This window comes from Acomys russatus, chromosome 19, assembly GCF_903995435.1.
Source record: "Acomys russatus chromosome 19, mAcoRus1.1, whole genome shotgun sequence".
NCBI classification, from domain to species: Eukaryota; Metazoa; Chordata; class Mammalia; order Rodentia; family Muridae; genus Acomys; species Acomys russatus.
In genome coordinates, this window is record NC_067155.1 from 23,438,487 (window position 1) to 23,451,705 (window position 13,219).

The window sequence follows — 13,219 nt, forward strand, 5'->3', positions numbered from 1 at the left end:
TTTGAGAGACAGATGTAATGACATCAGTACCAGGTCAGCATTGCTTTTAGCTGGCTATTGTTTTCAATGCTCCTTTAATAAACTGTTTATTTCAATTTCGAGCTTGTGTTCAGTTTTGGTTTTGAGACATGCTTTAGTATTAGCTGATGTTGGCCTTGAGCTTACCATCTCTGAGTACTTGGAGTATAAGCATGTGATAATAAGCCCTGCTCAAAATAGAAACACAAATTACCAGTAGGTAATCTTTCTTATCTTATACATCTATTTAAAAGGCATGAGAGCAGACTAATAATATACCATCAAAATGATTTCCTAGTTATAGGAATATTTTTCTTATGATAACTAACAAAATTTGAGATGCTAATTGATATTAATAAAATGTTGAAGAACAGAAGTATCTTCAAACTGATGAATTAACATAACTTCACTTTCAAAATAAATTATTGATGATGAATATTCAAAACCTTAATAGTAAAAGATGTGGCAATTCAAACTTCCTTCTGTGAGTCAGTGATTTCTAGTCATTCTAACATGGGGATATAGAGGGATAAGGAGCTTAGTTGAATATCTTGAAAGAAAATGATCAGAGACATAAAAGAAGTGACACATGGAACAGAAGAGAAATCAATACATCCTATTAGGTTCCTTTCCTAACTCTTATATATCACATTATGTATAATGAAAAATGATTATGCTCCATAGTATGATAGCTATTAGCTTTAATATATTGCTCATTATTAAAATATATCAAGTTGAGTATATTCCTGGATCTGTTATTTCCAGAACTTTCTTTCCACTTAAGGATTGATTTCCAGACAGCAGATAAATGACTAATTGGCATGATGCTCTCTGTTTTATCTTTGAGTATCATTCTGAACATCTGTTATTAATTTTAAAATGGATTAATCTTCAAACGTAGAAATACAGATAAATGCGTTTTCTTATACAACACACACACACACCTAAAAATCAGAAAATCTCTGTTACCACATTAAGCTATAGCTATACCCTTTCAGTTGCTCATCTGCTGCTATAATCCTATGGTACTTAAAAGGAAGAAAATTTTTGTATTGATGACGATCAAATGATCTCAACCTTCACTGGCTGCTGTAGCAGGGGACCTGGATTTGGTTCCAGCACCCACATGTTGGCAATCTTAGCTAGGGTTTTATTGCTGTGAAGAGACACCAGGAAACGTTTAACTGGAGATGGTGTAGGCTCCAACTTTTCCAAGCCTACTTTATTTGGGGTTCTTTAAATGTTTATACCTCCCTTCCAACCCACATACCCTAGATAGGAGAGAAAGGAGGTTTATGGGAACAGGAGAAGTAGACCTTGCTGGATTCAGTTCCTAGGAATGATTCCCCTGGTATAGTTAGCAGGATTTCAGTAGACCAGCAAGCAATTCCACCAAAGCTGCTGCCAGAATCTGGAACTGCAGCCGGAACCCAGAGCCCCAAAATGCTGGAGCAGTCTCTATGAACTTCTCGAAGTGGAGGGTTGAACAGCCAAACACCAAGACCCCAAAAAAACCCCTGTGTCCTGTTCTGGAGATCCATCCTGGAATATAAATCTTTGGACAGAGAAGGCATGACATTCATGAAAACATTAAGATAATGACATATTATACCAAACTCCAATGATCAAATATCCATCCCACAATGTTTAGTCGATATGTGCTTGTTTAAATGTAATCAAAAGAACATGTCATAAATTGCTCTCATAGGTATTTGGTTCATGTAAAAGCTATGCCTTGGAAGCAGCTAATGAAGAAATTACATAATCATCAAGCATGCACTAAGACTCTACTGCTCAAGAACACCGAAGTATATCCAAAACATCTGAACATGAAAACAAACAAACAGTTGCACCCAGTATATGGAGTGATTTATGTCCCAGAAGCCAGACCCCTTAACCAAGAAAATAGCATGAAAATGCAAAGAAGAGAAATGACTCTTCCTATTAAAACCCATTTTATACAAAGTTCATGTCTTATTCTTTTTGTTTGCTTCTGGAAAATTATTTGTATTAATACACAGCAGGTATTTCATTAACATATGGATGATAATTAGTAGCCCCCAAATTTCGTATGAAAAAAAATAGCAGACTGAAAAAAATCTATTTTTTTTCCTGCAGGGCAAAATAAATATTGCCTGGTACTTTGTGACAATTATAAGAGGAAAACATAACTAGAAAGCAGAATTTCTTGGTACTAAAAAAATAGTCCCTAAAGCTCAAAGAGTTCCCTGCAGTTTGATTGGCAAGGATTTATAAAGGAGCTTCTTAGAATATTAATATAGCCAAAGACAGACAGCAGCAGGCTTTGGGTTAGGCGTTTTTGGTGACTTAAGGTAAGTCATCCTGCTTTCCTTGAGTCCAAAATCTATACTGTCAATATAAGTGTGGTGGCTTGAATGAGTAACAATAAAAATAAATAAATGACAGTAATGGACTAAACCTCTGAGACTGTGAGCCAGCCCCAAGTAAATGTTTTCCTTTCTAAGAGTTGCCATGGTCATGGTGTCTCTTCAGAGTGGGACTTTGGGAGGTCAGACAGGAGATAGAGATCCCTATGCCAAAAGTAGTCAGTGTTGCTAAAATGAAAAAGGAAAACAAAAGAAACTGCAGTGTGAGGACAGGAAGTGAGGCATATGTGCCTTCCTGCTGCATGAGAACAGAAAACACGCTCCTTGTTGGAGTTGGTGTTTCCCAGGAAGCAGCCTCCAACACAGTGGCACCAGATGTCAACTCTCTAACATCAGGACCCCTAATCAGAGGTAGACTTAAAAGAAGGAAAGTTAGGCTGGGGCAAGGGAGACTCAAGATTCACTGTCACTTGGCAATCTTAATTCACTTGTCAGAGTCAGAATGAATCTGAACAAATGGACAAAACCAGGACAAACTGCAACGTGAGAGCAGGAAGTGATGCTCATGTGCATTGTGTTGAAATTTAACCCAGTCAGTGATGCCATGAGGGTTCTATGCCTTCTGAATGGATTTTTATGACTTTTACAGTCATACTCTAGTGAACCTTAATTGTGCCCTTGCCTTGCAATGATACACAGACTGCATTATCTACTAAGAGGAATGAACCTTCACTAAGGGGCCAGTCTCTTGACTCCGTGATCTTGCATTTTTTAGCCTCCAGAGTAGTTAGGAACAAATTGTTGCTGTTTATACATTGCCCAGTCAGGCTAAACTATTATGTTATGCCTTCCTGAAAAAATACTAAGAGATACTCTAAGTGGGACCCGTGCAATGGAGTTATTTTCAAAGATGTTTCATATTTGACTCAAATGACCAGATCAGGATGCCCTGTCATGATCGGTTGACATTAGATATAATTGTCCTTGGATAAGTATAAATTTAAATGAGATCCATCTCTACAGCTGAGCTAGACACTCCCATGTCTATACTCCCAAGAGCTATAGCATCAAGCCTTTTTTTTTTTTTTTTTTTTTTTTTTTTTTTTTTTTTTTTTTTTTTTCTTGTGGGGAGCCATGCTAAATTCAGATATGTTAGAAATCCTGTGCTTAGGCTGCATGCTATGACTTTCAAGTTGTTGACCTTTGCTGAAGGAGGTCTTGTGTTTTAGGCTATCTTTGGATTGTTTACCTTTGAAAGAAATAGGGAAGTTCTTACAGGAAACTACCCAGAGGATTAAGGATGTTCTTACAGGGAACTACCCAGAGGACTAAGGAAATTCTTACATGTAGCTATTCAGAGGATTGTATTCATCCCTGGGAGCTAGGAGAAGTGAGATTACAATAGAAATTCTAGTGACCTTGCTATATAAAGTCTACTCACCTGCATTAAAGTGAGTCTGGATCAGAAATCTCCAGACTTGACTCAATATTTCTCATGTCTCTGTCCCCCACTTTCAATCCCACTCCCTCTTCCAGGGAACCCTGTTTGATTTGTCCCACAGGCTGGTACACTTTCTGGAAGATTTGAGTACCCCATAGCTCCACACCAAGACAAGCATAAATCTGCAGGATGAGCTGAGAAAGAAGCTTAATGCTCTAAATTGTATAATGATGTCTTACGCTGTGTTGGAAGGATCAGAAGCCAGAAAAATAGTGTTACATCAGGTAAGGATGCCAAAGATTTTGGCTTACTACATCAGCTGTTCCAAGACACAATGGGAAGGCTTAACAGGGACCTGATAAGAGGGAAGGAAAGAGAAGATAAGGACAATAAGAAGTATAATTTTGATCTAAGCAAAGACATCACATAATATAGGCAAAGTGAGAGTATGAGAAAGGAGAGATGCTTGAATGTATTAATGTAAGATGTGGTGGGACTGATCTGTTCAATTTCATGCTTCAGGAATTTGGATCTCAGGTGAATCACCACAGGATTGCCTTAGTTCTGGGACTTCTAAGGGCATTAAACAATGCCCTTTAGTCACCGTTCTATCACTGTAACAAGTACCTGGATTAAACAACATACCAAGAAATGGGGTTTGTTTTGGCACCTAGCTTTGGAGGACACAGCTCAGGGTTAGTTGGCCTCATTTCTTCTGAATGAAAGTCTTGGAAGAAGGAGAATATAGCTAAAGAAACCTCTCACCTCATGGGGCAGACAGGAAGCAAAAAGAAGGGGACAAGGTCCAAATATCTCCTTCAAGAGTACTGACTTCCTCCCACTAGGTCCCATGCCTTATGTTTGGCTTCCTTGTGTTGTGGCTGCCAACACAAGGCATCACTAAGGTTGGTGTGAACATCTACAATCCCAGCATTTGGGAGGCTGAGGCAGATAGGAGGTTCACAAATATGAGTCCAGTCTGGGCTACATAGTGACTGAGCCATGCCTTAAAAAAAGAAAGAAAGAAAGAAAGAAAGAAAGAAAGAAAGAAAGAAAGAAAGAAAGAAAGAAAGAACACAACAAATATGTAAATTGGCCCTTCAGTGTGTGGGAATGAGATGAGAGGTCTCTGAGAAGACATAAAAGGATCTCATCCAGCATGGTCTGTCACAAAGCCCATATTCTATTCCAGCTGTTTTCCTTTCCTTGCTCAGTTCTACTAAATAAGAACTATTTACAGAGACTTTTTAGCACCATGTCAGTGTCCTACGGCTGGCAAGTTACACAAATGAAGCATATTCCCTGCTGTTCTGTAACAAAATTACTGGAGTTATTTTAGTTCAGGAAAGTGAGGTAGACAGCAACGCAAATGAGTGCTGGAAACCTGGAATAAATCAGGGCCAGTCAGGTGCCTGCTGCAGCTAAACAAGGGTTTTAACAATTGGAAATTTTTCTTGGGCACTTCTCTCCATATATTTCCCATGACTGCTTCTTACTTTTGTCAGGTGGAATATTGCTAAGATACTAACTGAGGAAAAGATGTTGAAAATAAGGTTGGTAGTTCTTTTACAAACCATGTGCATGTTGTTACTCAGTCCACTGAACTATAAAGTGGATAAGCACAGAAATTGCTACCTTTCTAAACACCTACTTTCTAGACACACTTTCCCCTCAGTAGGTGATGAGTGATGGGCTATATGTCCTGCATGAAGATTAGCATCTTCTGTTCTCCGTGTGGACCACACCAGCTCCATCCTGCACTACGGTCGGTCTTCTTACCAGACGATCAGCACTGGACAGACCATCCAGTGTGAATGCTGATGTAATAACCACCACAAAGCAGGGCCCAAGCTCCCCCAGCAGCTAATGAGAAGTTCCAACCTTAGCAGCAACATGAATGTTAACTTTCTATATAGCTCGATCATAGACAACACAGTCCTAGTTTGCTCACTGTTGCTGTGATTAAAATGACCAAAAGCAACTTGTTGAGGAGAGACTCCATTTCATCTTACAGCTGCAGTCCACCACTAAGGAGACTCAGGACAGGAGCTGAAGTAGAGGATATGGGGGAACACTGCCTACTGGCTTGCTCCCCTGCGGCTTGTTCAGCCTGCTTTCTTATAAACTCCAGAGCCACCTACCAAAGGGTGAAACCACCTACAATAGGTTGTATACTCCCATGTGAACTAACAACCAAGATTAATGATTAATTGATTGACAGACACCCCCACAGGCCAATCTCGTGGTAGCATTTTCTCAACTGAGGCTCCTTCATCCCAAAAGAAATACTTAGAATAAACAACACAATGCAATGTTCAGACTGATCCAGAGAGTGGAGTAAAGAAATCAATATTTGAATGAACAAAGGTAAGCTGTACACATTCCACAGGAACATTTTGCCAATATCTGAAATACCCCAGCACAATGAGTCAATAAAAATATCAGACAGAAGAAGAGAGCCATCCGTGTGTTATTTGTTATTCAGAAAGGCTCAGACCAGGGGCACCAAAATGTGATGAAATCAACAGCACTGGGGATGAGATGAACAGTAGAGTATGAGCTGAGTTCTTCTTTGATACATCAATGAGACAATGATGTCATTAATGAGTCTGATGACTTGAAGGTATTTCCTTTCCTTCATTGTTGTGGAATATCAGGTATATTCCAAGCTAAGTATTGATCATTTCAATTAAAAAATCTTTTCTATCATTCACTGCTTGACTTTTATTCTAGGTCCATGCAAATGTATTATTAAAATGCCAACTACATTTTTCCAGGAAAAAAGGATATGCTGTTCTTGTTTGACTTCCTATCTCTGTGTTAAAACACTGACAGAACCAACTTGAGAAGAGGAAAGGGTTTATTTCATCCATTTGCCTACAAATTTCAAGATTTCCTTGTTTTTAATAGCTTTGTAGTATTCCATAGTGTAAAGGTACCACAGTTTCTTTATCCATTCTTCAACTGAGAGACATTTAGGTTGTTTCCGGATTCTGGTTATTATGAATAAGGCTGCTATGAACATAGTTGAGCAAATGCACTTGTGTGGTGGAGCATCTTTTTGGTGTAATCTAAGGAGTGGAATAACTGGGTTTTGAGGAAGCCCTATTCCCAGTTTTCTGAAAAAAATGCCAGATTCATTTCCAAAGTGGTTGTACATGTTTGCACTTCTGCCAGCAATGAAGGACTGTTCCCTTTTCTCCACATCTTCACCAGAATGTGCTGTCACTTGAGTTTTTAATCTTAGCCATTTTGATGGGTGTAAGATGGAATCTCAGAGTTATTTTGACTTGTATTTCTCTGATGACTAAGGAGGTTGAACATTTCTTTAAGTGTTTCTCAACCAATCGATATTCCTCTGTTGAGAATTCTGTTTAATTCTGAGCCCCATTTCCTAATTTGGTTATTTAATTTGGTAGTGTTTAATTTCTTGAGCTCTTTATATATTTTGGATATTAGACTTTTGTCAGATGTAGAGTTGGTGAAGATCTTTTCCCAACCTGTAGGCTGTTGCTTTGTTCTGTTGATAGTGTCTTCTGCCTTACAGAAGCCTCTCAGCCTCATGAGATCCCATTTATTAATTGTTTACCTTTGAACCTGGCCTGTTGGAGTTCTGTTCAGGGAGTTTTCTCCTGGGCCAATGAGTTCAAGGTTCTTCCCCACTTCTTCTTCTAACAGATTTAGTGTCTCTGGTTTTATGTTGAGGTCTTTAATCCACTCGGACTTGAATTTTGTGCATGGTGATAAATATGGATCTACTTGCATTTTTCTACATGTAGACATCCAGTTATACAGCACCATTTGTTGAAGATGATATCCTTTTTCCATTGTATAGATTTGGCTTCTTTGTCAAAACTCAAGTGTCCATATGTGTGTGGATTTATTTCTGGGTCTTCAATTCGATTTCATTGGTCAACCAGCCTATTGCTATGCCAGTATCATGCTGGGTTTTTCTCTCTATTTTTATTTTAGTAATTTATTCAGATTACATCTCAATTGTTATCCCCTCACTTGTACCTTCCCATTCCCCTGTCCCTCCCTCTTTCACCCTATTCCCCTCCCATAGGTGTGTGACAGAAGGGGACCTCCTCCCCCACCAAAGGATCACAACCTATCAGGTCTCATCCTGGTAGCCTGATTACCCTTCCTCTGAGTGCCACCATGCCTCCCCACCAAGGAGAAGTGGTCAAATAGGGGGCACCAGAGTTCATGTCAGAGGCATGTGGAGAATGTGCTGACCATTGGCTAGATCTGAATAGGGGGGTCTAGGTTTACTGCATGCATTGTCCTTGGTTGGTACAGTATTTTGAACAGACTCCCCTCAATCCAGATCTTCCAGCCTTGATGGTCTTCTTATAGGTTTCTAGGACTCTCTGAATACTTCTATTTCCCTATTCTCCCATACCTATCTCACCTGGAGTCCCAATAGGAAGTCCTCACATCTATCCAAATTTCCTGCTAAGTGAAGACTTTCAGGGGACATATCTGTTGGGCTAGTGTCCAATTACAAGTGAGTATATATCATATGTATCTTTCTGAGTCTGTGCTAACTCACTCAGTATGATCATTTCTGGTTCTATCCATTTGCCTGCCAATTTCAGGATTTCTTTGTTTTTAATAGCTTAGTAGTATTCCATAATGTAAATATACCACAGTTTCTTTATCCATTTTCAACTGGGGGACATTTAGATTGTTTCCAGATTCTGACTATTAGAAATAAGGGGGCTATGAACATGGTTGAGAGCATATGTCCTTGTTGTGTGGTGGAGCATCTTTTGGGTATATTCCAAGGAGGATGGGTACCATGCTGTCTTAATTACTGTTGCTTTATAGTACAACTTGAGATCAGAGATGAAGAGTCCTCCAGAGGATCTTTTATTGTACAGGATTGTTTTAGCTATTCTGGGGTTTTGTTTGTTTGGTTGGTTGGTTGTTGTTGGTTTGGTGTTTTGTTTTGTTTTGTCTTGCTTGCTTTTACTTTTCCATATGAAGTTGAAAATTGATCTTTAAATTTCTTTACAAAATTGTGTAGGTATTTTGATAGGGATTGCATTGAATCTGTAAATTGCTTTTGGTAAGATGGCCATTGTTGATTTTCTCAAAGACCAGCTCTTGGTTTGTTGATTCTTTGAATTGTTCTCTTTGTTTCTAATTTATTTGTTTCTGCCCTGAGTTTAATTATTTCCAGTTGTCTACTCCTCTTGGGTGTTTCTGCTTCCTTTTTTCTAGGGCTTCCTGATGTGTTGTTAAGTTGCCTATATGAGATGTTTCTAATTTCTTTATGAAAGCACTTAGTGCTATGAATTTTCCTCTTAACCTTGAGTTCATTGTGTCCCATAAGTTTGGGTATGCTGTGCCTTCATTTTCATTGAATTTTATGAAGTCCTTAATTTTTTTCTTTATTTCTTCCCTGATTCAGTTGTCATTGAGTAGAGAATTGTTTAGTTCCCATGGGTGTTTAGGCTTTTTGATATTTCTGTTGTTGTTGAAGTCCAGCTTTAATCCATGATGATCTGATAGGATACAAAATATTATTTCAATCTTCTTGTATCTGTTGAGGCTTGCTTTGTGACCTACTATATGATCAATTTTGGAGAAGGTTCCATGAGGTGCTAAGAAGAAGGGATAATCTTTTGTGTTTGGGTAAAACATTCTGTATATATCTGTTAGATCCATTTCATTCATGTCATCAGTTAGTGTCATTATTTCTAGGTTTAGTTTCTGTTTTGTTGACCTATTAGAGTAGAGTATTGAAGTCTCCCACTACTAATGTATGGAGATTGATGTGTGGTTTAAGTTTTGTTAATATTTCTTTTACAGATGTGGGTGCCCTTGTATTGGGGGGTGTAGATATTCAGAATTGTGATGTCATCTTGGTTGAATTTTTCTTTAATGAGTATAAAGAATCCTTCCTCATCTCTTTTTATTAATTTTGGTTGAAAGTCTATTTTATTAGATATTAAAATGGCTGCATCAACTTGCTTTTTGTGTTCATTTGCTTGGAATACCTTTTTTTAGCCTTTTACCCTGAGGTAATGTCTATTAATATGGTTGAGATGTGTTTCTTGAATTCAGCAGAATGTTGGGTCCTGTTTATGTATCCATTCAGTTAGTCTGTGTCTTTTTACCATTGATGTTGAGAGATATTAATGACCAGTTACTGTTAAATCCCTTGATTTTGATGTTGGTTTTGGTAGAGTGTTTTAGTGGTTATGTCTTACAACAGTGAAGTTATCTATTTCCTGTGTTATTTTGGTTGTAGTTTGACATTTTGGGTTGGAGTTTTCCTTCTAGTAACTTCTGTAAGGCTGGACTTATGGACAGCAACTGTTTGAATTTGTTTTTGTCATGGAATACCTTGTTTTCTCCATCAATGGTTATTGAATTTTTTGCTAGGTATAGTAGTCTGGACTGGCATCTGTGTTCTGCTAGGGTGGCTAGAATCTCTGCCCAAGCCCTTCTGGATTTTATGGTCTCTGCTGAGAAGTCAGGTGTAATTCTGAATGGTTTGCCATTATATGTTACTTGGCCTTTTTCCCTTGCCACTTTTAATATTTTTCTTTGTTTTGTACATTTTGTGTTTTGATTATTATGTGGCAGGAGAATTTTTTTTCTGCTCTATTCTATTTGGTGCTCTGTAGGTCTCGTGTAGATTTATATGAATCTCTTTCTTTAAGTTGGGGAATTTTTCTTTTATGATTTTGTTGAAAATATTTTCTGGGCCTTGGAGCCAGGCATCTTCTCTTTCCCCAATTCCTATTATCCTTAAATTTTGTCTTTTCATGGTGTCCTTGTTTTCTTGGATGTTTTGTGTCAGCAATTTTTTAGACTTACCGTTTTCTTTGATGGTTGCATCAAGTTCTTCTATTGTATCTTCTACATCTGATATTCTTTCCTCCATCTCTTGAATTCTGTTAGCGAAGCTTGCCTCTGCATTTTCAGTTTTCTTCTCTAAGTTCTCTCATTACTGGCTTTCTTCTTCTCTGCTTTTATCATTGGTTCCATTTTCATCTTCAGATTGTGAACTGTTTTATTGATTTCTTTCATCTGATTTTTTTTTCTTGAATTTCTTCCAGTGATTTCTTCATTTCCTCTCTATAGTTTTCTGTCATGGCCTCTCTAATGTCCTCAATCTGTTTGGCTATGTTTTCCTGTTTATGGATTTTATTCATTTCCTCCATTATCATCTTCACTACTAAGGATTTGAGGTCATTTTCTTGTGCTTCAGTTGTATTTGAGGTCCCAGTGTTGAATTCTTTGGGATAACAGGGTTCTGGAGATGCCATATTGTTTTTTTTTTTTTGTTGTTGGTGGTGGTGGTGTTTTTTATGCTGGTCTTTAGTCATCTTGCTGTCTCTGACACTGGTAGGTACTTTCTAGTGCCCTTCATTGATCATTGAGAACAGTTCATTGGTGAGTGTCTGTAGATCAAGAATTCTCACCTGTGGGGATCAGAGAACCCTTCCCTGGATCAGGCGGGTGACTTGGTTTAGTTCCAGGGGAGTTTTATCCACACCCTGGGCTCCCCATTGGGCCATCAGAGGCTGGTTCTTATGCTCTGCAGCCCAAGGTTCAGTTCAAGGTAGTGTAGATACAGCTGGTTATATGGCCTTTTGCTGGGCTTTGGAAACCCTGCTCTCAGGCACTGGGGCTTTATGGCCTAGGTTCAGTCTGCTCTGAGAGTGTGGGAACCCCTGCTGGGTTGTGGCAGTTGGCTAAGCTTCCACCTAACCCACTCAGGCTGGTTTAAGCCCATCCAAGAGAGTACAGGAACAGCCCACTGAATTGGTGCAGCTGACTTGGTTTCTGACTGATCCATTCAGGCTGTGTCACCTTAGATCAGTCAGTCCAAGAGTGTGGCTATGGAGCTGTAGCTGGAGAATGTGCCCATAGCCACCTGGGCCTCTGAATGGGCCCTGGGTCCCTCTGTAGACTGGTGTGATGATCTGAGGTCAGATCTATAGCAAATCCAGCAGACACTGACGCTGTTTCTCTGTATCCCACAGTTCAGTGAGAGAGAGAGAGAGAGAGAGAGAGAGAGAGAGAGAGAGAGAGAGAGAGAGAGAGAGCAGGTATGGCACAATAGGCTGCACTGGGCTTTGGATATCATGCCCTTGGGGCTTTCTGTGGACTGGGGGTGGTCTGAGGTCAGATCTACCCATTCTCCTAGGTTCTCCCCAGGTCAGAAGATGTGGACTCTGATGCTTCACTACCCACAGTTCAGTCCCAGATACTGAATCCATGATATAGATCATGGCTGCAGTTCACAGGCAGGTCCCTAGTCTTCACCCTACCATGTTGTGTTCAACAACGTCATCTTGGATCATCTGCATGTGCCCACTCTTAAAGACAGGTCAGATACACAAGGCAGCAGCTAAATAAGTGGAGAAATGGAAGGTTGTTCCACACTAGTAATTCATGGTGTCAGAGCTAAATCTGTCATTTATCAAATATCCAACTTGATGCTGGTTGAAGGAGACTGTCACATAGAAGTCTTCTGGGGAAGACAAGCTGGGACTATGGTGCTGAAAAGGGCCAAAATTCATTTAATCTAAAGACCAATCTTGTATCTTACCCTCTTTCTGTCTAAAACCAAAGTCTGTTTAGGGCATGTTTTCCTCCAGCATAAATGTTAAGTGAGATTTAAATAATGCATTTTGAGTTCTATGACAGAGAAGCTTTAGAGAATGAATGAGAATACTTTGTTACTTCATACTACAGTTTTGTTCCTCACTTGACTACTCTCCTTAAAAATCCATCACATGTGTAATTTTGAATTGCAGTAAAAGTCTTGTTTGGTTTTCAGACAAGAAGACAATGTCTTTCCATTTAACTATGTGAAACAAGATTGGAAAATATGAAGACAAATGCTTGATTTTTATAGTTTAATCAAACAGAAAGATAAGTTTTGTAAGATAAGACAATGTGCTCAGTGACATGTCTGCTTTCCCACCAAAGCATCCATTGGGTATTATTTTATAGATTCAACACTAAGATAATAATTCTCTCAAAGCAAACAACTTTCAGATCAGCACCTGACATCAATGGGATAAGGAATGGGAATACTGAAGAGAAAAACAAGAACGAAGGACAGAAAACATATAGCGAGGAATGGGGTGTCTAAAAACTAAAATCTTCTTGTCATTAAAATTATATATTACAGATTATAAACACTTGTGTACTTTAGATTCACAGCCAGTAATTGTGAGCCTATACCAGTCACCAAACATCTGCAATATAAAACTAGGAAAAGTACTTTGTAGTTTATCTACAAAAATAGCATGTCCTACTTGCTATTGTTACCTGATGACAATGGCAATGATATTATATCTTATTTTCAGAGCTTTTGATTAAAGGAGTTAATTTAATCCACTTTTATAAGAGTGCCAAGAAAACCATGTGAAAAGAATAT